The sequence below is a fragment of the Mirounga angustirostris genome, unplaced genomic scaffold, assembly GCF_029215605.1.
Source record: "Mirounga angustirostris isolate CCGP_5_RB_7025 unplaced genomic scaffold, mMirAng1.0.hap1 SCAF_17, whole genome shotgun sequence".
Lineage (NCBI taxonomy): Eukaryota > Metazoa > Chordata > Mammalia > Carnivora > Phocidae > Mirounga > Mirounga angustirostris.
Window position 1 is genome coordinate 41,892,693 of NW_026991725.1, and position 24,696 is coordinate 41,917,388.

Here is a 24,696-nt window from a genome sequence, read left to right on the forward strand (position 1 = left end):
CCCCCTGGTTCCAGCAGACTGCAGCAAAAGTAGAAATCCACGTGCAAAGGAAGTTTATTTATCTGTTTAATTAAGAGGCGCTTGCCAGCCACATTCGGGTCCATCACCTCACTTACAACCATGTCCCGGCAAAATTAAACATAATAAATACAGGGAGACTGAAAGCAAAGGGCACACTCGAGATATATGGGCAAAGCCAGAAGTTGCACAGGGTTGCAGTTATAAGCACATCTTTCTTTGGCAAGTTCCCCTCCCCTCGGGGCCTGGGAGCCAGAGGAAGGCTCTAAGAGAAGGGGCTGTGGGTGCGGTGCGACTCTGCTCTTTCCACTCAGCACTGATGCCAAGCTTTATTTATTTTAAATGAGCCCCCAGGACTTCTCCCTTCTCCTCTTCTGGAGAGGGGGAGAGAGCTCATCACAGAGTAACAAGAACATCTGAAACCAGCCAGTGCTGTGCTGCTCTAGCTTGGGGCTTGGTGGGTAAGAGGCCTCGGCAGCTGCAGCCCTGGAAAGCTCTTTGCAGGCTCCTGCTGCATCTGGACCATGAGCTCCTGGCAAGGAGACGGAACGGGCGAGAGAGCTCTGGAGAAACAGATCTGTGCTCTATGGTGTCAGCTACGGCCAAGCCACCATTCAGGGTACTGGCCCCAGAATGCCACAGAAGCCACAGGAGGAAGGGGAGTTAGACTTCGTATTTCTATCTCTGATGTGAAGCCTCAAGAACCTGAAATGTTTGCTTAAACATCACAGGAATGAGAGTGTCCACGGGGAAAAAAAGATGGTGATTTATTATCGTTATTGATTGCCAACCGTAACCATACCTTTTATTTGCTCAGTGCTTTCCCGACTTTCCCAACACACCTTAACGTGTCTCATTTTCCTGGATCCTCACAAGGTGGCGAGGGAAGGTAGGATGAGGCCCACATGGTACGTGATGGCACTTCTAGGATCACAGAGGTGGCCCAAGGTCACACAACTAGTCAGAGGCAAGGTTTAGGCTGGAAATCAAGCCTTGGGCTTGAGGATTCTCATGAGCCTCTTGCCTCCTTCCTACAACTGTGCTTGGCTCGTGCCATTCTGTGAGCATCCCCATCATTAGCCCTTGGCTCTCTCTCCTAACAGGATCAACCCCAAACCAATCTGTTAATGTAATCGCCATTTGCAATAGCTTGGGCATTTACTAATCACACTGCTGCTCGGTCTGCACAGCAATTATCTCAAATTTCCTCTTTCTCATTAGGCAGGAGGTCGTGAGAACTCAGTAGGGTTGCTGAACCCTATGATCAAGCCAAGGAGAGAAGTTGCTGTTGGACAGAGGAAGGCCTTCCACGGGGTTCCTAGCTGCTCTGCCACGAGACGCTTGATTTCCTACATATCCTCATCCCACACTCTGAGCCTGGCCCACCACCGGGAGCCTTCCCGTCCGACCTAAATCTGTACGTGTCCACTTGGTACCCTGTGCCAACACCTCGAGTGGCCACAGAAAAGAAAGAGTCCCGAGAGGCGCAAGAAGGCTGTATATTTGTGTGAAGATGAAGATTCTAGCTCTGATTGCCCACCATGGAATACCCTTGGATGGCTGGGTCCCCAGGGCAGAAATGACTGAAGCGAGCCAGGGCAGGGCTCATGTTACGTTTATCACTGGGAGAGGTTGCGGGGCTGAGGAAAGCCTACATAACTCACCGCTCCCTGCAGCCCACCCAGGCTCTGCACTAAAATTGCCCTCGGCCTCTCCCACCCCTTTGCTGCCCTTCAGCACCAGGGACAGCGCCAGCTCCTTGCTCTCAGGTCTCCGTCCTTTCCTGGAAGGGAAAAGAGAGGGCTTCCAGGCGCGGGCAGTGGAGCTGGAAGGGAATTCGGGATCATACTGTCCAGTCCCCTGCCTTCTAGCTTTCAGGGACAGGCGCTGTCTTTTTATTTTAATTCTTTTTCTTGAAGCACTGAACCGAGGGAGACCCCTGACATCTCTCTGGGGAGCCCATTCAGATTTTTATCACCCTGACTGTCAAGAGATTCTGCCTTGTGTCTCAAACAAACCTTTCCACTTTAATTTTTTTCAAAGGGGAAAAGCCTTGAAGGAGGGCCAAGGGGGAGCTCGGACCAGCAGCCGAAGCCACTGTCCCGTCCTCTTAACTCCCGGGAGGGGCGGCAGGTCACCCAGCAGAGCCTGTAGAACAAGGCTGTGTGCTTTGGGGGCCCAATGGCAGCACTGCGTGCTTCAGGTGTGGGAAAGGGAGGACTATGCCCATGACGTGGGTGGCCGTTTGGGGATCTCCCATGGCTGTGACCGGCATGAATTTGTGTCAAGTTCAGTTAGGATTGAACTGAGGAAACGTGGCATGCAGGGCTCCTAAGCAGACAGCCATGGGAAGGGGGTCAAGGTTTGTTCTTACATCCACCATGGAGGGGGCTGAGCTGCCCAGGGGGGAGGCAGCGAGAACCCATTCTTGGATTTCCTGCCTCTTTCTAAAGCCAGCAATTGAAATAGTTGGCCTCTTCACTTTGCCATCAGTTAAAATAAATCTTACTTAGCAGAGAAACCATTGCTCCTTCCCTCAGCATTGGGTGAGGAAAGGCCACAAAAGGACAGATGCAGGGCAGCCCTGTAGAGAGGGAGTCACCTGGGCCCAAGGACAGTGAAAGTCAGGCCTTCCAAACTCTGAGCGAGTCTGAAAGACTGAATCGAGCATCTGCCTCTAGCCCCAGCCCTAGCACTCAGCTAGTTAAGAAAAAAACAGCCTCAAGCCTCAGGAAGCAGAATGTGAGGGGGCTGGCATTCCACTCTTCCTCTGCCCCTTTGTGCCCCTTAGAGCGAAAGCATCAGCTCATTAAAAGCTCATTAGGAGCCCAAGGCAGCAAAGGCCCAGAGAGGCAGCGCTGTCCTGGCAAAGCGCACGGCCCAGGGGAGGCGGGTGCACTGTGTCAGGCAGCCAGTGCCAAGCTGCAGACAGGACCTGAGTGATGAGGTGGTAGGAGGTGGGGCGGGGGTGGCAGCTGGGAGGTTTCTCACACGGAAGCCTCATGGGAGCTGAGCTTGTCCCAGGACTCACAGGGGTGAGGACAGGCCTGTCTGTCAGGAAGTGAAGGAACGGATATTTACATGCAGACCCTCTTCCCCACAGCTCCAGCATGAGGGGGGCCCAATATGGGGTCCTTTCTCAGGCTTTGAGAGGAGGGAGCCAGGGCAGGGAGGAGGGAAGGGTAGGCAGGACCCTGGCTAGTGCCAGTGGCGCCTGGCAGCTCCGAGAAGTTGTAAGAATTGTTGCCCACTGTGAGTACAATGCAGCAGAGAAAGGGGCAGTGGATGCTGCTTGTCTCATCAGACTCTCTAAAGGGTGCCAAGAGCAGGGGAAGCGGAACATCTCTGGGGGAGGTGTGGGGGCCTTGGGCGGGAGCTTATTCTGGGGCGCCCACCCCTAGTGGCCCTCCATCCTTCTGCTCCCTGCCACACCTGGCGGGGGGGGGGAAGCCCTCCTCGTTCCTGATCTACTCTGGCAGTGGGGTCCAGCACTGTTTGGCATCAACACAACCCTCCAGTGCCAAGACACAAGGTTTCTGAGAATTCACTGGCAAGGAGGTTTGGGGAAGGCTGGCAGCCGGTTGAGGGCCTGTGTGCTGTCTTAGCAGCTCCAGGCTTTCCTCCCACTGAGAGTTGCTGCATTAGGACAGGGGGGGCCGTCTGTGCCTTTTCTTACTTCCCTAGGATGCTGTGACTTTTGATTCCTGCTTGATTAATATACAGCCAACAGAGACTGTATTTAAGGCAGCTTTAATTCTCTCAGGTCACCAAACTCGGGGGCAGCAAAGCTGCAAGGAGCCAGCCCTGCAATAGATCAAACGCTGGGACCTTCAAATCGCTCTGTGGCCCAATTTCTCACCGCTGCTGCTGCCTGATAACCCTCCCAGCCTGGAGCCAATATCCCCCTTTTCTAGGAGCGGGGACAGGGACCAGACTTGGCAGGCGGGAAGGAGAGCTGGAAGGACTTGGCACTTGGATCTGCAGCACCAGGGACAGCTCCAGCCAGACCAGGGTGTCCAGCACTGCCTACTTGCCTTCCTGATCCAAGGCACCAATGGGTGTAAATGACCTCACTGTTTTGCTGGACGTGGCCGATGGCTAGCCCTGATGACGGCACCTTTCATGGAAACATCCTCCCTGGCAGATGAAACCCCTTTGAGACCCTGCACATTCTCACAGGTGCAGTCTGTCTTTAGGCTTTCTCATTCTTTGACCACCTGAGACCCCCACCCCCACCCCCACCCCAAAGAGAAGCCGGTTGCTCTTAGGTAGGACTACCTGGCCAGTCTCCCTGCTAGTCCCTGGTGCCCATGGCTTCTGCAGGGCCCCCACAATTTCCTTTCTGGCTCAACCTCATCCCCTTTACAACTTGCCTCATTAGCATCTCCTGAAAGGCAGGCTAATTTCTCTGCTTAAGCACCTGGGTCTTCACTTGCTTGGTGTGGGGGGGGGGGCGGTGGAGGAGGTGGGGGGGATGCCTGTGTGACTGCCATTTCCTCTGTTCCTCCAAAGCATCTTTTATAGACCTGGTCCGTGTTGCAATTCGGGGAGGCACCGTGGAGCAGTACAATGCGGGAAGATTACACTCGGAAGCCGGGCTTGTAAATTACCTCCCAGTGGGGGCAGGGAATGCGCCTGTGAGCGGAGAACCCCGTGTGCAAAGCCATTCTCATTTAAGAGCAGGATCTTCCCAGATCAGACTCTGATCAATCCTTGCTGCCACCAACATGCCGTACATTAGGAAGAAACGTTTGCGTGGAAGTTGAAAGAAGCCCCAGACTCACCTTCTCACGCTCACCACCACTGCTGTTCCATTAGGGTTTCCTCTAGACCTAGCCCCTGCTGGATTTATTCCCCCCACTCTGCCTCTATCCACTTAAAAATATCGTCTATAGGTTTTCAAATTATTGTCACACTTTCTAAGAGAAGGATGTGGTGGTTAAAAATTAACAGCAAATTTATAGGAATTCTATATGGCAATTACAGAATTATAATGAAGTGGCTGCCACTTGGCCGAGTGTGGGTAATTGGAAATCCACGCCGGGAGACTAGAATCTTTACTGTACTGGAATTGTATTTTTGAGAGTAAATGCCGTGGAGAGGGTCAGTGGAGGCTTGAGCTGGCCAGGTTCTTCTCTGGAGGACGGAGTAGCTGGTTCACCGCCTCTCTGGAGGCAATTTAGGAGAACCACTTAAACTGGCACACGTGAAGGTGGCCAGACACCAATGGGGTAAGTGGGTGATCGGGGCTGGGGTGGGCATCCCTGATGCCTCCCAGCCTGGTCTGGAGAAGGTGGGAGAGACTATGAAGGAGAAACTGTCATCATCAGCAGAGCAAAAGTGATCATTGAGATGGAGACAGAAGGTAGCACTGGAAAAAATCTGGTGTTCTTTCCATCTGGTGGATCAATTCTCCTTGCAAAAAAAAAAATGGTAAGAGAAAAATCAGATAGATCACTTTCTCAAGACACCAACTTTGTCCATATTCCACATGGCTCAGCCTTCATTCCTACACCTCCTGTGGCAGAAAGGGATGTGAGCTACTTTCTCCTCTTCGCTTCTCTTTAGGATCCCAGGCACCAGATGGCCCAAGGGGGCTTCTAATAAGGAAACTCTAGTCCTGAGTAAGGGACTTCTGCCAGGATTTGGGTGCAGATCACCTCCGGGTTCTTCAAGAGTTTTCTCTGGACCTGGCGTTGTCGAACACAGTCACCTTGAGCTCCCGCGAGCGCAAAACACAAGTGGGATTTCAAAGACTTGGAACAACGAAAAAGAATGAAAAATAATTTGTGTATCTGACTACTCATTGAAACAGCAGTATTTTGGCTATGGCAGGTTAAATATACTGTTAAAATGAATCTCACTGGTTTCTTTTCACTTTCTGAACGTGGCTACTGGCAGGGGGCACAGGGATACCTGTGGTTTGCGCTGTATTTGCAGCTCGCAGCACTGGTCTGGAGCTCGGGGGCACGGGGTCTTCACACTCAGCCTGGCTCCATCCTCTCCTTATTGTCATGCTGCCTGTGACAATGGCTGCCCATGGCAGGATGCAGAAGGAACAGTGAGCTGGGCTTCCTCCTGGGGTGGGGCCCAGAAGACCCAAGTCTGTGTTGGCAGGAAGCACACACTGATTCCCCCGCCCCAAACGCAGATGTCCAGCCATGGGGTCTGCTCCATTTAGACCCTCTGTTTGCTCTGTCCTGATGTCTGGGACCAGGGTCATTGTTATGTCCCACCACGGTGGCCCCACCAGCCCAGAAGCCAACGGTAGCTTTCCTTCTTGGTCTCCTTCCTGCCCAGGATGGGACAAGGAAATGAACAGGCTATGCACTGCTCAGCTTTGGGGCTTAGCTCATGGCTGGCACTTCTGCCTCCCGACCTGCAATGGGAGAAAGCATCCCAGCAGCGAGCTCCCATGCGGCTCACCTTGTTTGCATTCGGCTCCTGGGAGAGCACATTGATTTTCCTCTCCAGCGTAGAATGAGAGGACTTGGAAATTCCATTCCAGTGATACAGGGCATGGCAATAATTATCGTCATCATCCCAGTGTTTTGGACAGATCGGTTCCCAGGCACCCAGAATACCCTCAGCCTCATTCTACACCCCAGGCCCCCAGAGGGCAGGGAGGAGGAGGTAGGAGGGTGCATCTCATTCTCTCCATTTCATCAGATGGAGAAGAAACAGAGCCCTTCTCTTGAGACAGAGAGTAGACAATGTCCCAGGGTGGAAAGTGGGACCCTAGAGCCGTGGGGTCTGGGTCATTGCCCTCTTCTCCTGGAGGCACAGAAGCAGAGCTGAGCTTGTAGGAAAACTGCAATCCCCTATCTCCTGCCTTCCATCACACACGCAGCTTCAGCCCTTCTGGAACCCTCCACCAGCAGGAGGTGGTGCACCCTCAGGCTTGGGACCCACCCCGACCTGGAGGCAAGCCCACTTCTGTTCTGACCAGCCATGTGACTCAGAGCAAGCAGCTCAACATCTTGAGCTTTACCTTCTGCATCTATAAAAATGGGACAGCGATATCTCCCTCAAAGGTTGTGGGGCTTCAAAGACATCCTGTATACAGAGGAGCTGGCACACAGTAGATGCTCAATAAATCATGCTAATTAATGCAACAAATATTTACTGAGTGCCTCCAAAAGCCGGGCTTTGTTCTAGGCCCCTTCTCTCTGCAGTGGCCAGAGGAGTTTCCTTTCTCTCTACCTAGATGGACCGAATTTGCTCTGATCATCTCCCAGGCCTTGGTATGGAAAGTACAGTTAACTCTAAATTATCTATGCAAATGGAGTGGAACGTTCCACTGATAATTCAGAAAGAGCAGAGAGTCCACAGATATTCTTATTTGAATTTGAAATGCATTATGCTTATTTTTGCATCGGATTTACCTTCCTAATTACTGTTTGTTCTGGCTTATGCTCAAACTTGTTTGCATTCTCAGAACTCACCCTGGTTGGTGGTGAGGGGCGTGCCCTAGGAAGAAGTGGGCGGGGCCGCAGACCACCCCCTGGGGAGGACCGACATGTGCTGAGAACGAAGCGGTGGATGCCAAGGCTCCCTCCTGATGTCTGCTCAGCCCAGGAGGAGGATGGAAGACACCTTAATTTCTGCTTCCAGGCTTCTGCCTACGCGGGTGGTGGGCACAGGCGGGCAATGGGGGCCACACTGGATCCCATGAGCTGTGTTTTCTCTCCCGCAGAGGCAGAAGCAGAGATGAGGTGGGCACCTGCGTGCAGCCCTCCCTGGAGGGGTGTCCACATTTTGTTCTCTGTCTCTCCCTGGGCTTATCTCTCTGTGTCTCTCCCTCTGTCTTTCTGTCTTTGTGTGTGTCTCTCCTTCATTCCCCACGCCTTCCTCCACCGGTGCTATTTCAAGCTCTCTTCTCCCCAGGGCAACCCAGGAACAGATATCTCTTTCAATAGACATATCTTCCATGCGCCGGGGCAGAGAGACCTGTCTTCCCTCTAGAACTGTGAGTTTTGGTGGCCAAGGTGGTTGTATCTAACTGGATACCCCTCTTTATGGCCACTCCATGTCCCTTTGCAAAGCAGGGAGGGAAGGAGAAGACACAATGAATCTATCTTTCTGTCCCCTCTCTTCCCCATCCTTGCCCCCCAACACAGAGATCTCCAGGTATGGGGAGGGGTGACGTGTCTTGACCCTACACAAGGCAACCAAGACAGCATGTACCCGTGACTCTGGTATGTGCTTTCGATTTTCCCAGCATGCTGACTTCTCCACCTGGGGGCCTTGCTCTGTGTCAGGAGAGTGTGGGGTGAGCTGTCCGGCAATGGCACACTTGGTCCTTCTCTGCGCTGGACCAGACCAGAAGGGAAGTTCCCTAAGTGGCTGCTGCCTCCTGGGAGCTTCTGCCCCATCCACGCCCTGCCTCCTCTCCACCCACACAGCCGTACTGAGGGGAGGTTGACTCGGATGTCCTCCCGGCTCTCAGGGGCTCCAGCACCAAGGCCACAGTGACATCTGTGTCCTGCACTCCAGCCCATGAAGCTCATTCACATATGTCCCCTCAACGCGCCCCAAGCAACCCTGTGAGATGGACAGTTACAGCAGGGGAAACTGAGGCTCAGAGAAGCTAAGGCACCCCCCTCCCATTTGCAGCCTATTGTCCGGCCTTCTGGCCACTCTGGTGTGATTTTCAGGGAAGCCAGCAGCCCCATCCATGCCTCTGAGCTATCTGAAGCCTCATTCTCTACACTGTCCAGGGCTGAGATACAAATCCACTCGCACAAAGATGCTGAGCACACGAAGCTGAGAATCATCTGGAGCCCAGCTGGGAGACCGTGAAGGAGAGCTAGTGCCCAGGGAGAGGAGGAGCGGATCTGGAAGACCCTGGGCCCCGTGGAGTGAGACCCCACAGAGAGGGTGCGACTGCGGTAACAGGGCGGGAAGATGTGCTATAAGGTCTGAGCGGCTCAGTCTGTCTTCTCCGAAGGGAGAGGCAGGGTGGCCAGTGGCTGTCAGAGAAGGAAGCTATTGATCACTGCTGCAGTCGAGCACCAGCCACTCGGGGGGGGGCACCCCCTCTCCCGCAAGCTGGTATGAAGCAGGCCAGGCCCCTCAGAGGGATTCACACCTGCTGTCTCACTGGGACGGGTCCCTCCTATAGCTCTCCTTTATTCTGCCCTCCCCCCAGCAAGGGTGGGCATCAGAATCAGGGCAGGAGTGCGCCTGGTGGCCCCACCATGCTGAGCTACAGACCTTTCCTCTCCGGAGAGGGAAACTAGCCCAGGTGAGAGTCAAGGGAGAGGTGAAGGCCAGGCATCTGGAGTGTCTGAACCCAACAGCGGACTTTGAGGCGCCAGTGATCTCTGGGTGGGAACAAGTGACTCAGAACAGCCTGGTTGAGTCCCAGCTATGAAAGTAAGTAGACGCTCCTAAGCAAGTCTCCAAAGCCTCAATTAAAATGAAGTCAAAGAGAAGCTCTAGTTCTTCCATTGCACCAGCACATTTCAAGGGGTCAGCAGTCACATGTGGCTAGTGGCTACTGGACCGAATGCAGATATCAAACATTTCCACGGTTCTAGAAAGGTCTACCAGATAATCCTGTTCTAAAGCTTTCCAAGTCTGTTTCCTTATCTGTAAAATGGGGAGAAAAGTACCCTAACTATTGCCCAAGGCTCGGTGAGGTGGCAAATGGCTAAAGCATATGTGTCCTAAACAGAGCAGCCTCACGGTTTGGGCTCAACCTGTCAGTGTGTTCGAAATGGACAGGAGCACCGGCGGGCCCCTGGAGAGTGCCAAGCCCACAGGACACGTGCTCTTGGCCCTGGCCAACCCCAGTGGGTCAAAAGATCAGGTTCCAGGGGGAAACCCAAAGTTCCCTTATCAATCAGCAGGTATGGTGGTCGGCCACATCACTAATGCTGCCCCCTAATCCGGGAGTGAATATAAGAAGAAGAAGCCGCAAGCTCCACAGATGGAGACACAACAGGATGTGGGGCATAAGCATTAGGGGCAGCCTCAGCAGAAAGCCAAGAGGGGCAGAGGGGCCCCAGGAGGCTGGCAGTGAGTGAGCAGAGCCCTATGACTCTACACCATCTAGCTCTTGCTGTACCGGAGAAGGGGCAGTGAGCTGGACCAGGAGGTTTCACGGGGCGTGTCCACAGGGAGTCGCTGAAGCCAAGAAAGATTTGCTGGGTTGGCAAAAACCCATACATCAACTCAACAATAAAAAAAACAAAAGGGAACTTTGCACAGAGAGCACATTTTTGTGAGGGAAAGGAGACAAAACCCAAGAAACTGACCTCGAGAGTGGGTCTGAGCCCCCGAGCCGCTGCCTTATGCAGAGACAAGGTGCAGAGGCCATGTGGGGGATGCCAAAGCAAAAGAAACCCACGTAGCCTTGGGCATCTCTGGAAGTGGGCAGCTGGGCCAGCCATGTCCCGGGTCCCTCAGGATGAGCCCATCCCAGCCTCCAGCTCTCCACCGCCTTCAGCTCCTTCTCCATCCATTCCCACACCTCTGTTCTTCCTAAGACCCCACTTCTCTCTCCCATCCTCTCCTAGTTTCTTGTAAACATCACCTCGCTTCCCACAAAAGAAAAACAAAAAAGGGCCACGTAAAACCATCTTGACCCAATTCAGCTGTAAGTGGGGCAACAGAGGTGCCCCTAAACAGTGTTGCCCGAACAAGGAGCCCTTCCTTCCACCAAGGGGTACTGTCTCCTGTTTGCCAAGTTGGAATAGATCTGCCCTTTTTGGCTCCAAAGTCAAGGGGCCGAGAGAGGGAATTCTGGATACTTTCAAGGGGGATGTGGGGAGGTGTATGGAGTGGGAGAGGTGGGGGAACCGGGGGATATCTTGCTCCCTGCAGCACTGGGGATGGCTACAGGAAACAGAGCTTCCCGCCCTGAGCACAGGTGAGGTTTTCAGGGGATAGTGAGCCAAACAAACACAGGCTCCTCAAGACGCCCAGGCCGCTGTCCCTGGTCCTGAACCTGCCTGTGGGCGTGGGGGCTCTTCCGGCTCTGGGGCACTGGTGAGTTCCATCCACCCTCTCCAGAGATTGCCATCATTTTAGAGCACTTCCAACGCTTCTGCAAGACGATCACACTTTTGCAATCATAAACTCCTCTCGCTCCCCGGAGATGTCGGAGGTGGAACCCCTGTCCCTCCACGCTCCCCCAGTGCTGTGCTCGCATCCCTGCCCCCTCACCCCTTGCAACATGCTTCCTTCCCCCCCACTCCCCCCCCCCCTTTCTGACTCCACTGGAGGCTGGGGGAGACTGATGGAGAGCCCGGGGCAGACTCGGGCAAACTTGCTGAAAACTTTTCTTCAACTTTCAGACCTCCTCTGCGCCTCCTCCCCTGCAGCAGACAACGCAAATGCTCTGCTTCAAACCAACGCCACCACCTCTCAACAGCGGCTGTCTCGTCCTCCTCCCCTGCCTGCTTCACTGAGCTGTCACAAGCCTGGGGTGATGACACACGTCTCTGAAACATCAGCAGTCATTACTGGGAGAATGCCCTCGGTCCCCTGGGTGCTCTCGGAGGTACTGACAAGGCTTCCCTCCTGGCACCGGGGGTGGAGTGGGGCAGGGGCCAGATGGGGGAGGACTGCAGAGGGAGAAGCACAAACCCCAGGGTGCATCTGAGGTGTGATGTGCTGCCTCCTGCTGTCTAATCTACAGGGACCTCTTGTCCCATCGAAAGCGGGGAAGCCTGGGAATCAGAGCACTACTGGAAGGAGAGGCAGCCCCAGGAAACCATGGGGGCTTCATCCAGGGTGCCAGCTTCCTGCACAATGACAGCAAATCCCTTTCGCCAGGGCAGAGCTGTACAGTTCACAAAGCTTTCGCCAGCACCATCTCCAGTGATTCTCACACCCCCTGGAGAATGGTTAATAATCCAGTGCTACACACAGGAAGAGTGAGGCCCAGGCGGGGGACCTGCCCAAGGTCTCCCAACTTGAGCCCACGCATCAGACAGCTCCCACGCACTACCTCCCACCCATCTTTTCTGACAGCGCCACCCCCCAGCACATTGCCCATCGCCCACTCTCTGCTCACAGGCTCTTCCGTTGCTGCCGTTTGGGACACCACCAGGAGCCATTCTGATGCATGGGCAAACCTGGGAGTGTGGAGAGGGGTGAAAGCTGTGTGGCGCAATCCTTGACCAGAGGATAGTGCTCCCTCTTCCACCCCTCAGGTCGATTCACTCCTGGCTCTTCCTAAGCTCCCTCTTGGGACTGCTCTGGTTGCCCACAGGGGTGATCAGCTCAATGAAATGCCCTTGCATTGGTACTCCCTCTTTCCCTATTTATTATCCCCAGTGCCCCTCACTCCTGTGTGCTTCCCACAGTACACTCCCTGCCAGTCAGCACTTCTCCCAGGGCCTGGTTTCTGGGGGAACCGAGCTAACGAAGTCCTTCAGGAAGGGATTCTAGAGCTGGGTGGTCAAAATCAGACACTGCTGAGGAGCCCATTGCTGATGCCAAACAGGCTTGTGACAACCGCTGGGGACACCCCACCCAGCATGGGAAAACTGTGGAGACTAGACCCGCAATCAAGATTAGACTTGAAGGAAGCAAGGGTGGAGGTCCCTAGCATATCCCTGTCAAGTTCCCCCATAGGGAGCAGACGAATCATGGTGGAGGATGGTGGGCTAGCATGGAGGTACCCACGCCTCCAAACAGACTGCATGCTTCCTCCCCGGAGCTGACCAACACCGCCTGCATCACTTGGGACATGGTCACTGAGGGGTAAAACCTCTTTGCTTTTATACAAAAAGCACAGCAACACACATGTACTGTATTGCCACAGGGCTGTTATGATTCTGTGGCTTGTTATCATGCTGTCCGGTCATTTCGACATTGTAGAGAACACCATGCTCACCCACCATGCTGTTTGGATCGGATGAGCAGGAAGAGGTAAGTACCCCGAATGCCCCAGGAGGACATACGTGTGTCTGGGGGTGAGAAATGAACTCTAGGAAGATCCATAGCCTGCCACATCGATGAAGTACCTAGAGTCCGGGACATTCTGGAACATCGCCTTGATGTTTATGCAAAGGCAAGTTGCTGTGTCCTATTCTCCTTCCACCAAGAAGGAGGCACTTAGTGGCCTCTTTGGACCTGGGGGCAGCATATATTAGGGTCTCCAAAGGCTACCAGTTTTGAGGAGGTCCCAGAGCCAGAGAGGCTCTGCAGCGGGTCCAAGACACAGCTCACACATTCCAGTGGTGCTAGAGGTGTATCTACTGCGGCGAATAAGAAGTGGTGAGGCTTCTCTGGCTCATCTCAAAAGGAGAGATGAGCGCTGACTCCCAAGGGTGAATGAGGCTGGCTGCCACCTTGAAGGGTCTGTGATGGACTGGATATGACATGGGGGTGCAAGAGGTGGATGGACTCATGTGCTTCTTGCACCCCAGCCCACTTCCCCCCAGCTTCCCTTTCTGCCCCAGCTTTTGCTCCAGCAATCAGGGCTCCCCGGGTGTACCCTGATGGCCCCTTGCCTGATGCATCTCTGTCCCCCCTCCCCCCGGGCCCCGACCACGTGCGATGTCTGCAGGAAGGGATGCAGGAGCAGACCTGGAGGTACTTGCGAGTTCGCACCCTGTGGTACGATCCTCCCAATGGGCTATGGGGGCCGGCGGTTACAACTCCCTTCCTCCACCCCTCCTGTGGACACTTTGGAGGTGCATCCCCAAATCCTATGGGGGTTGAGCCCCCTGCCCTGTTGCCCCTGCACTCAACTCAATCATCTACCCTGGATCAGCCTCCCCCCCCACCCCCACCGTTTCACTTTTCCCAGCCCGCTTTCCTTCGGATCACTTCCCAAAATAAGTCTCCTGCACAGAACACCTTATCTCAAGCTCTGCTTCTGGGGGGAAAGATCTAGACTAAGGCAGCCAAGATTTGAAATCCAGAGTTTTTCACTTCAAGAAAAAAGAGCCATAACAACTTTTTGTTCTTCAGTCTCCCTAATGGTATTAATTATTTAAAAACATTTGTAGGGTTAAAAGTACTTCCTACTATTATAATTAGTAGGTTTTTTTAAATTAAGAAAAAAAATATGAATATGATTATTACCGGTGACTAGTGATCTTCTTGCACTTTGGGGCTGGTAATTACACGGCTCCTTCCCACCCCACAGTGACAGACGCAGAGTGAAAACCTTTCTCCACGTATATTTAAGATGAGTGCTGGACCTGAGAGGGCCCTCGGTTCATCCCCCGCTTGTGGGCTGAGGCCAGAGGCTCTGGGTGCTGTGCCTCCCAGACACTCACCCCTAGCAAGTGGAGCTGGTCGGTGTGCCTTGCAAACTCAGCTGGGAGGCTTCCCAGGCCATTCCCAGTGACCGGGCCATTGCTGGGACCCTGGGCCAGTGGACTGTGAGGTCAGCCCCTGGGGCAAAGGGACCTGGCTTTTCTCGAGACGTCCCCCAGGAGCAGGATGATCTAGAAGAAGGGCTCTTCACACGGGCCTGCCTGGGTGCCTCTCCCTTGCAGCCCAGGTCCTGAGCCAGGCACCCCCTTTGTAGGGGGACATCTGTCCAGTGTCAGTCCTGCCCTCAGGGGAGCATCTGCCTTCATGGAACTCCTCTCAGCACACGCCGGGGCCCCAGGCACCCCCATGTGCGTGCTCTCTCTCTCTCCCTGTTCCTTCTCCTTTTCCAACTTCAGCTCCTTCCAATCTGGCCAGTCTTGCCCCTGCATTAAGGAAATGATGATTTATTTAGTTGTGCGATTAATCAACGTCTTGCCTCTCTCTGTAAACAGTATGGGCTACAACCGCCCGAGGGAGGTGGCGCGGCCGCTCCGGCTGGGCTCCGTGTCCCCGCTCTGTCCTCATCCCACTGCCTCGCTCTGGTCTCTGTCCTGCAGCTCCAGGGAGAGCCTTGTTACGGCCACCGCAGAAAAGCACGGTTCCCCATCTGCCCGCCCGAACGTCTCCACCACATCCTCACCCGTCAAGGGCAGCCCAGCCAACAGCCAGAGGTCCTGACACTTGCCAACAGAGGGGAGCCTCGGGCTCAGCGGCACTCAGGGACTGGGCTGGGGCAGGGGGCATCGAGGCACTGGCTTCCCTTCTGTTGGGGTCTCCAACCACCGGCTGACTTCTCCTCTCTCTGGACAATTTCCAGCTTCTGGCTGGTTCCCCTGTGTCGTCTTTGCCTGAAAAAACAGTCAGCTGTTGGCCTTCTCACGGAATGTCGGTCCCAGGCGAACAGAATTGAGTAGCCCCGGATGAGGGATGCCCCTTGCTGGAGCCTGAGTGAGAACTGTCCCCGGCCACGTCCCCATGCTTGGGGTTGCTCGTGCTCTCTCTGGCCCTGCTCCCACCCTGCCACCAGGTGAGCTATCACCCTGCATCCCGGCTCGGGCTGCTCTCGGTCTGCACAGTCTTTCCCTTCTTCTGCCCAGGCCACCCAGCTGTGGGCCTCCTCCCTTTGCGTTGGCTCCTTGCACCTGTGAGCATGGGGACTGGCCCCATTCGTGTTCCCAGTGACCCACACAAGGGTCAGCGCTGCCTCTGCTCCATAAAGGCACGGCCTGGGGACACTCAGCCAGAGGTGGTGTGTGCGGGGCTCACGCTGCCCATATAAGGACAGCATTTCCAGGATGCAAGGAGGGTGCTTTAGAGAACCTGGCGGCAGACGGGACAGACGGACGCAGCTCCTCCCCGGCTTAGATAACCCCCACAGCACATGGGGCCGGGGACTTGGAGGGAGACTGTTTTGTTAACTTTTACTTATTTCCTCTATTTTTTTTTCAGAGTTAGACCCCCCAACCTCTTCATCTTAGCCCACCATCTCTATTTCTCTGTGGCCTCATCTGAGCTTTATCTCTATGTAATTATAATTTTTACCTAGTTGTAATCAGGTGTCCTACTTTTTCACTTAATGATATTTCAAAGACACCTTCCCCGTGTCCAGTTTTCCTGAGCTTCAGGTTTAAAGGCTGCATAATATCCCTGTCGAGCGGCTACTGTATAGTTCACGTAACTAACACCTGGCTGCCGGACAGGTAGGATCTAGCCGGTGGGGCTGCTTCTGCGGCTATAAATAGCTTGGTGCTTCGAGCTTTTTTCTTCCTTTGAGTTATTTCCCGAGGATCCAGTCCCCGGAGTGGGATTATGGAGTCAAAGGGTTGGGTTGCTCTTGTTTCAATCTGCCAGGTTGCCTTTCAGGAAGATGGGGCCGAGGTAGGTGATGTGTGAACGTCCACCCGCCCTGTCACCGAGCATCTCGTGCCCCGCCGGGTGTGCAGGGGTGGAGAAAGGCAGCAGCCTGCAGCCTCGGCTTCTGGACACCGACTTTCGGAGGTTACCCGGGCCCCGTGGTCTTAAACCAGCCCACATGCCTCGTGTGGTGGAGCAGGGGCGGGGCCGGCAGGGCTGGATGGGAGGCGTCCCAGGAAGGAGGTTTCCCCACATGTGGAGTGAAATGTGCAATGGGGCCGTACTGTCTGTGTCCTGTGGGGGCTGTGGCTTTGGGCATGTGGGAGGGACAGGGCCGAACAAAGACTCTGACCCTGCCAAAGCCAGCCCGGGCCGCATCTCCCCACTCCCCTCCAGCACGGTGCGCGGGACGCTCCACATCCCAGCTGCCGACAAGCAACGGCTGGAGGAAGATAAATGGAGGGGTCCTTAATCCCAACATCTTTCCATAATTAAGTTTTGAAACCACAATGAACAGAACTGTGGTTTTGGCTGAGCAGATGGATCAGTTCCGGGTGAACGCTGGCGTGGGGCCCCGGGGACGGGGGTGAGGGGGCCTGCCGGCCCTACCAGCAGCTCCGGAGGACCCCTGTGCCCTGCCCAGCCAGGAGGTGCCCTGTTCCTGGGGTCCGGTCCCTGGGGGCCTTCCGACACAGACATCCTGAAGTGAGTTCTCAGCCTCCGGCAGGGCCATCCCCTGATTGCTCCCCACTTCTGACCCCCTCTTGCCAGGATTTACTTCCCACTCTCCGGCATCTCAAACGCCTTCACCAGAACTAGGGGCAGCTTCCAATGGCCAGGCTCGCCTTGAAAATGCTCCATGGCGCTTGCCCAGTGCTCTGTGAAACCCCGACATCCGCTTGTTCCCTCGCTCGGCACCTGTGTAGGACGCCCATGGTGTACCAGGCTCACAGCTGGGGATGGGGATGCAGGACAGGGAGCTCCCTGGCCTGGCTCAGGAGGCCCTGGACACGCCAAACCCCCCAAGGCTCCGGTCCCCTGTGCCTTCAAAGACAACCAGCCAGCAGCCCTCCCTGCTTGGGTTCTGCTGCATTTTAGGAATTGACAAACACCAAAGATCCTCAACCACACCAGGGCCAGGGTGGGGAGCGGGGGCAGGGTCTCTGTCCTCTATCCTCAGAGAAGACATCCAAGTCTCTAGACTCCCTGGCCACCCCCGCCTCCTCAAGGCTAGAGTGGGAGTCCTCTCGCGCCTGACCGAGGTTTGTCCCCACCCTCTCTCCTCGTAGCCATTCGGCCCAGCGGAGGGGTCCACGTCCAAGGAAGCCCACTCCCCACTCTTCCCCGATGTGCCCTGCCCCCCCAGATGCTCCTCCCTTCTCCCCTACAGCCTGGCTTCTGTTCCCAATTTCTCCTTCCTGGAGGACCCCTGCCTTGCCTCCTGCCCCCAGGGACCCCACTCCCTGCCCCACACTTGCCCACTCGTGCCTCGTTCTTCATTAGCTGCAGAGATTAGATTTCAGAGCAACCTGCTTCTTTCAGCAGAAAATCCAGACACCGCCCACCCAGCCCTGCGGAGCGTGGCTGCCATCGTGGTCGCCATCGTGGTCTTTACTTCTCGGCTCTGTGGGAACCACAAAGGTCTCTAGCAGTCCCCAATTCTCAGTAGCTTAGGGGGCTGGGAAGGGTGAGGATGGGACTGGGTTAGAAACAGGAGTGGGTCCCCCCGTCCCCGGCTCCCCACCACTTCCTTGGGACCTGGATGTGGATGTCACCTCAGCCTCATTCCAGACGGGAACACTTTAATAATGGAAACGGGTTAGAGTCCCCCGTTTCTCCTGTGACCAGATTAGGGCTGCCTGGGCGGGGGGGCAGGTAGGTGGGATGCATCTCCCTGCCTGTATCTTCCAGGGATGGTGAAGGATGTGGGGAAGGGAGCAAGTTCCTGGTCTAGAGGCCTTGGGACTCAACCACCCCAAGCATCTTCGTCTTCGCCCATCAGTTCGGGCCGTCCCACATTATTTACCTGTGCCTCCTTCCAGGGCCCTGTGTATAGAGATCGTCAAACTGGGCCAGACAAAATGATGGCAGAAGGCGAGCAGCCCTCGCCTCGCAGTCCCTCCCCAGGAGCCTGCAGCCAGTGGGCATGCCTGTGACTGGGGTCAGCACGGCTCAGAGCACAGCTTCCTGCCCTGCCTGATTTATTCCTGAGCTGCTGTTTTGCAAGCTTGCTGAGTCCTTCCCCGGGCGCAGGGGCACTGAGCCTTCCCCAGGACTGCTGACCCCACTGGAGGCGCCTCACACCCAGGACACTGTATCCACGGCGGACCCGGCGCTGCCAACAGGTGTTGATGGGCTGTGAGTGAGATCTCTCCTCCTGCCTCCCACCCCCCGCAGACGCAGCACCGGGCACCTTCGTGCCCCGGGGGGCAGATGGGCTGCTGGGGTCACAATCGGACTGTGTGGCCAGCCCAGCACCCCAGCCTGGGCATCTCCTCCTGCCCGTCTGCACCTGCCTGGATTGGGAATTGTGGACGAGGGGGAAGCTTCCACATGGGGGCCGCCCGCACCAGCCCAGGAAATGCCACGGCATCCAGACCCGTTTCTGCGCTTGACAGTGGCACCAGGGGCTGTTGGGTGGACCAGTGTCGTGAAGCCCCTCCGTGAACAAGGCCAGGGTCAGCCTGTGTCCCATGCAGCCCCAGCAGACCAGAGGCATACGAAGAAATGGAATCCGGGGGGCTGCATTTCTTCTCCGATGGCCTAAGGCGGAGCTCCCTTGGGGGCTCCTAGCCAGAGTTTTCCGAACTGGGTCTGGGCCCTGCCCGAGCGGCCTCTCCGGCGATGCAGGGGGCTGTCTCCTACCCTATTCTCCCTCACCACTTGAAAATGCCTGTGCACTTGTTGCTGGCATGAACGAACACTTGGCTTCATGGTTCTAATCAAACCGGACATCATCCTGTAGGTGCCTCATCCAGGAGCGCCCATCTCCTCATTAGTTAGACAAGCTACCCCCCTGCTGGCCGAGGGGAAAGGCGGCCGGCAGGTCTAGGCGACCCTGCGGCTCTCGGCCTTGACAAAATGAGCCAGGGGCGGCCAAGTCTTGAGCAAAGGGATTCAGACCCAGAGAATCCTGCTGCGGCCTGGCCTCGCTGGCTGGAAGGAGGAGGAAAGGAGGGGAAAGGAGCAAGGAAAGCAAGCCAGGCAGGGCAGGGGGTGCAGGGCTCCTGGAGGCCCCGGGCACCGTGGGGCACCTGCAACTGCCTGGGGGTGTTGAGGCTGCATCCAGTCCGGCTCAGGGGGGGTTTGCACACTCCTGGGGGTGCCCATCCTGAGCTGCCCAGGAGAGAGGAGGCTGGAGACCCAGGGGCCCCCAGATCCCAGGCCTCAGGAAAAGAAGACACTAAATCCTCATTATAAGGCTTTTTAAATGCACAGACAGGATATTAGCGTTTAAACAGCTTCTATTACTCCAGGGCAAACTTTAAAAAACATAATATTTATAGAAAACCTCATTCAGCTCGCCCTGTTTGCTCTTTATTTCTCCTGCAATTACTGCTAATTTGGAGAGTTTTGCTTTGGCATCTCTGCCTGTTGCCAGCCAATTACGAAGCCACCCACCGGCGCCCCCACCCCCAGCCTCTCCCGCCAGCAACCCAAGGCTGCAGGACAGAGCCCCGCTACCAGTTCCCTACTCCTCCTCTTCCTGCACAGGGGCAAATGCCAGCCACCCCCCCAGGTGCTCACACACCCTGGGCCTGTGCCTTTCTCCCCAGGCCATCTGTCTGACCATCCATCTGTCTGAGGTCTTTCGGTTCCCGCACCCTAACCTTGTGCACCTCTGAGCTGAGCCCAGCCATGGTGGGAGGACAGTCTGGCCGTGGGTCCCCTGTCTGCTCTGGGCCACAGCCCCATCAACCACCAAGTCACACCACACTCTGGCCCCACGCCTGGGGTTTACGCAGGAGGCGGCTCTGGAAAGCATCCCTGCTCATGCTCAGCTATGGCGGGTATGCTGCTACTCACAGACGTGCCACCACCAGCCCTTCCATCCCTCCTTCCTTCCTCCTCCATCCCTCCCTCCCTCTCTCCATCCATCCCTCCATCCCTCCCTCCCACAAGTGTTTGCCAAGCTCCTCCCTGGGCCGGGCACGGCTAGAACAACCGTGCAGACACGTCGCCTGCCCACACACGGTGCCCTGTCTGGGGGTGCCAACCGTAAGAGAGGATCGATGGTCAGGGTTTAGGGAAGACCTCACGGGGGCCCCACCGGGTGCAGAGGGTTGGACGTCAGCTGTGGACTGGGAAGGGGTGGGAGGGGAGACCCCGCAGGAGTGCATGCTCCGAGGCCAGTGAGGGCAGGAAAGCCTTTGTGGGGAGAACTGGTTCCAGTCCTGGCTCTGCCTGGGGCAGCTAAGGGACGCTGGACACCCCGTCAGCCTGCGTTTCCTCCTTGCACATCCTGTAGGGTGTTGGGGAGGAAGGTGGACCCAGGCCACCAACAGCACAGGCCCAACAACAGGTGTAGACTCTGTCCCTTAGCAGCGAAGCCAGAGGAAGCTTTTGGGTGAGGAGATGAGTCCTTGAGCAGAGCCCAAGTGGGTGAGAACAACAGAAGGTCACGCCAGCCCGGGGCACCCTGTCCCTTCTCCTGCTGTGACGGGCACAGAATTGTGACCTGTGTCTGATTCTCATCCGTCTGCACAGTGGCATCGGGATCTATTCTGCGGACGAGGTACCTGGAGCTCAGAGAGGTTTGGTGACTCCCTGAAGTCACACAGCTCTGAGCAGCAGAGCTGGAACCCAGGCCAGGCCCTTTCCACCCCAGGCCCCTCTGTATGCCTTCCTCAGTGGCAGGCCTCCTCCAGCTGAGTCCCCAGGTCAGACGGTCCAAAGACAGAGATGCCCCCAAAGCAGGTGGCAGGCCTCTCTCACGGACCAGTGGCAAACTCACCATGGAGCACCCTCCATGGCTGGGCTGGATAGGCCAGGGACGGCTGGTCCCTTCTGCACCCAACCCCTGCTTTACCACGGCCAGGCCCTGGTCCCAGCTCATCACTGTCTCCCTTCACCACGAACTGTGGGCTGCAACTTTCTCAGCTTTAAAGTGGGAGCAACAATACCTCCAATGTCCCCTTGAAACATGGTGTGCAGAGCATGGGAAGATGTGTGGTCAGCTGAGTGACCCTCAGCTCAAGGCCAGCTGGGGATGCATGGGAGGGAAGGCTAGAAAGGCCTTCAGAGGCCCCACCTTGCCCCTTGGAATGTACTCATTCATTCATTCTAGCGCACAAGGTTTCTGGAGCCCCTGGCAAGTGGCAGTCACAATGTGGGCATCAGAAAAGGCTGAGCAAGACCCAGTCAGGGCCCTGGAGGGGGCTGCTGGAGGAGGAGAGATGGCAGAGTATATGGGTAATGATAGCACCCTCCCACCAGTGCATAGGGGTAGGAAAAGAGGAAGGAACAACACCTCGCTGTGGGGTAGTCAAGGAAGGCTTCCTGGAGGCGGTGACATCTAAGCTGCCTGGCCCTTGCCATGCCACAGCCCCTCCTGTCTCCCTCCCAGCAGGCTTATCCTGAAGGGAAGGGAGGAGCCAGCTAATGGAGGGGAGAGATTGGGGGGGGACTGATGGTAGGGTGTTTTAGGAGGAACATGCCTGAGGAGGGGGCCAGCTCAGCCCGGCTGTACCACAGGGGTCATGGGAAGGTGAAGGAGCTGCAGGGGCTGAGGCTGGGACTAAACAGGCCCCATCAGAAATAACTTTGTGCTCCAGGCTAAGAAAGTTAGACTTGACCCGCTGGGACAGGAGGGCATGAGGGCATGACCCTGGCTGCCGGTGCTGGGGGCCGGGCCTAGGGCAGGGAGGAAGGGGGCAGAGGGAAATGGCATAGCCCATGGGGCTGGCTGGTGCAGGGGGCCCTCCCGCGATCCGTAGGACAAAGAAGGAAAAAGTGGTCAGAAGAGAACTGAGCAGCTTCAGTCGGCTGAGTCTGAGGAGCTCGCAGACACGAGGAAATGTGTGGGGCTGGGGCTGGGGGGTGCTGACTCGGGGGCTGGCAGTTTGGGTGCCGTGTCCCAAATTGGGGTGGGGGGCATGGCTCGGGGAGGTGGATCCAGGAGAGGAGATTCTGTGCGTGCCACCTGTACCCACCGTTCTTTCTAGGGCATCAGCCCCCCGCCTGGACGTGGAGCCTGGCTCTGGAAGATGAGATGGGGAGGCTCTCCTGGGCAGGCTTCACCCCTGTCCTAAAACAGCCTCAAAGATTCAGCGAGGGACCATGCGTCCCCAGGGCCTGCCAGGGAGTGTGGGCAAGGACAGACAGCACTGGCAGAGGGAGGGGGTTCTGGGAGGCAAGACCCCAGAGGAGCCGGCAGCCCCGTGAGAAGCAGAGTGCCCACTCTGCCCCCACTCAGCCCCACAGGAGCATCTCCTGCCCTTGCCAGGCTCCGAAGGGACTCTCAGGCCACAGGGGGGACCAGGAGCCAGCTCACAAATGCCAGGCTGGTGCCACCGCCTAGAGTCGAGATGCAGAGAGGACGCTGTTCTGCCTGCATGTGCTGGGATGTGTCCCCTGGGCAGTGCCCCCTGAGGCTGGCCTTGAAGAAGGAGGAATTTGCAGAACAGACACAGCTGGGCTACTGGGGGGGGGGGGGGGGGCGGGGACAGCCAGGGCATTTACAGCAGAGCCAACGGCCTTGGCAAAGGATGGAGACCTGGAGCCTCTGGGCACATCCTGGCCCCAATTCTGCCTGGACTAGGAGTGGTCTGCAGGACTCAGCAGAGCTTGGCCTGTGACTACCGCCAGGAACCTGATCACAGTCGTCCTGGCTACCAGGGGCCACTGATCCCTTCTCTGTGGCTGCCTGGTCTCTCCTGCTGACTCCCGGCCCAACCCTGGTCCAGCCGCCCAGGGTGGACCCCACAACACCTGTTCCCGGGTCAGTCCCTCCCAGTGGGGTCCCCTGGGCCCTTGAGCGCTTCCCCTGGAGCCCGGGACAGGCTGTGGTCCTGGATGAGGAAGCCGCAGGACAGGCTGAGGGCCAGGGAGAAGCACTGAGATGTGGGGAAGCCCATAGCCTGGGAAGTGCTCAGGCTGGGGCCACTGGGCTGGGCCCAGGGGAAAAGTGCTCCCTCAAAGGAAAGCACAAAATTCACACAGATTTCCAAACCACGTCCATGGGAGCCTGGAGGCCAAAGATCGTGGGAAAAATGTGCTGTGCGTGCACACACACGCACACGCACACTCACACACCAGTCCTCTCCTTCCAGTTCAGCCCAGCTTAACTAGAAGGATGTGTTTCTCCTCACCCTGCAGTGGGGGCCCTTCCTGCCTTGCCTCCCCACTGCTCCTTGCCCAGGGCTGGCTGAGACCCCCCGCCCTGGCCTGTGTACTGTCATTTCCTTTGCCAAGGGTGGGGGAAGGAGAAGGTGTGCTGGCTCAGAGGCTTCCTCTCACCAGGGGGGCCCCTTAGCGTCCTGGGTCCCCCCACCCCCTTGCTCAGAGCACTGGGGCTGTTGGCTGGGGGCTCACATTTACGTTCCCCATTATTCTTTCCAAGATCCAGTTTTCCTCCCTGATTTTGTAGCTCAGGGAGGAAGGGAGGGAGGAAGGGAGCAGATAAGATGTGGGGCTGGGTGTGCTGGGTCTTGGGAGCCACCCCAAGTTTGCCCTGGGGACTCTAGGAAGGGCCAGGCTGGGTAGCAGGGAGAGGGGGACAGATAGTGCACCCCACGCAGGGCATTCGGGGTCTCCACCCAGCGCCCCCTACTCGGACCCCCTGCCCACCACAGGCAGCACTTGGCCTGTGGGGACACCCCTGAGCCCCACACCCTGCTGGCTGGGTCCTGGGGAGAGGCGCGGAGGGGGCACTTGCCGGCGTGGGAGTGGGGGGGCATTCTGTGCTTTCTCAGCATCTCAGCCCCAGGTCTGCCGGAGCCAAGAACACAACTCAGCGGTCCCCGCTTGGTACATACCCAAAAATACATCATCTCGGACCCTTGGCTCCAGGACAGGCAGGCTCGAGGAGGCGGCGGGGTGGAGGCCCACCTGGGGGCGGCGGCAGCGGCCTGGCCTGCACTCTGGCGCTCTGTTCCCCGGGCCCTTGCCGCTGGGTTAAGAAGTGCGGCTCTCCTCTCTGCTGCCCTGTCGCTCTGCTCACCAGTCCTCTCCCCTCCCTCCTCTCTGGGTTTATTTCTCAGGGTGTTCAGCTCTGTGCCTGCCCTAGGGTCAGAGTCGAGCGCCCCATGCAGGGGGGAGGCTCCCTCGGGGGTGGGGCACTGACTCCCCAAGCCTGATAGGTCTGCAGGGCACTGGGTGCCGAAGGGCGACCGGCCCTGAGGTTGGAGAAAAGTCTCACGGTTGGGAGAGGGGAAAGCGCCGCTGTCTGGGAACTCAGAAGGTCCCTCCTGGCTTCAGAGGGTGGGAAGGTGGGAGCTGGCAGAGGCAGAGGGTGTGACCAGCCCCAGCCCCCAGCCCAAGATTGCTAGGCAGCAGGGAGGGAGGAGGAGCAGAGTGGGAGTGCCTGGCAGGGCTGAGCAG

At 56.8% G+C, this 24,696-nt stretch overlaps 1 long non-coding RNA gene across 1 annotated transcript in view; it reads right to left on the bottom strand.

The window, feature by feature from the left end:
- Positions 1 to 5,018: 5,018 nt before the first annotated feature.
- Positions 5,019 to 24,696, bottom strand: part of LOC135363033 (uncharacterized) — a 33,810-nt gene continuing 14,132 nt past the window's right edge. Inside the window, exon 3 of the long non-coding RNA XR_010408710.1 lies at positions 5,019 to 5,433. This is a non-coding gene — a long non-coding RNA (uncharacterized LOC135363033). The remainder of the gene's footprint in view (positions 5,434 to 24,696) is intronic.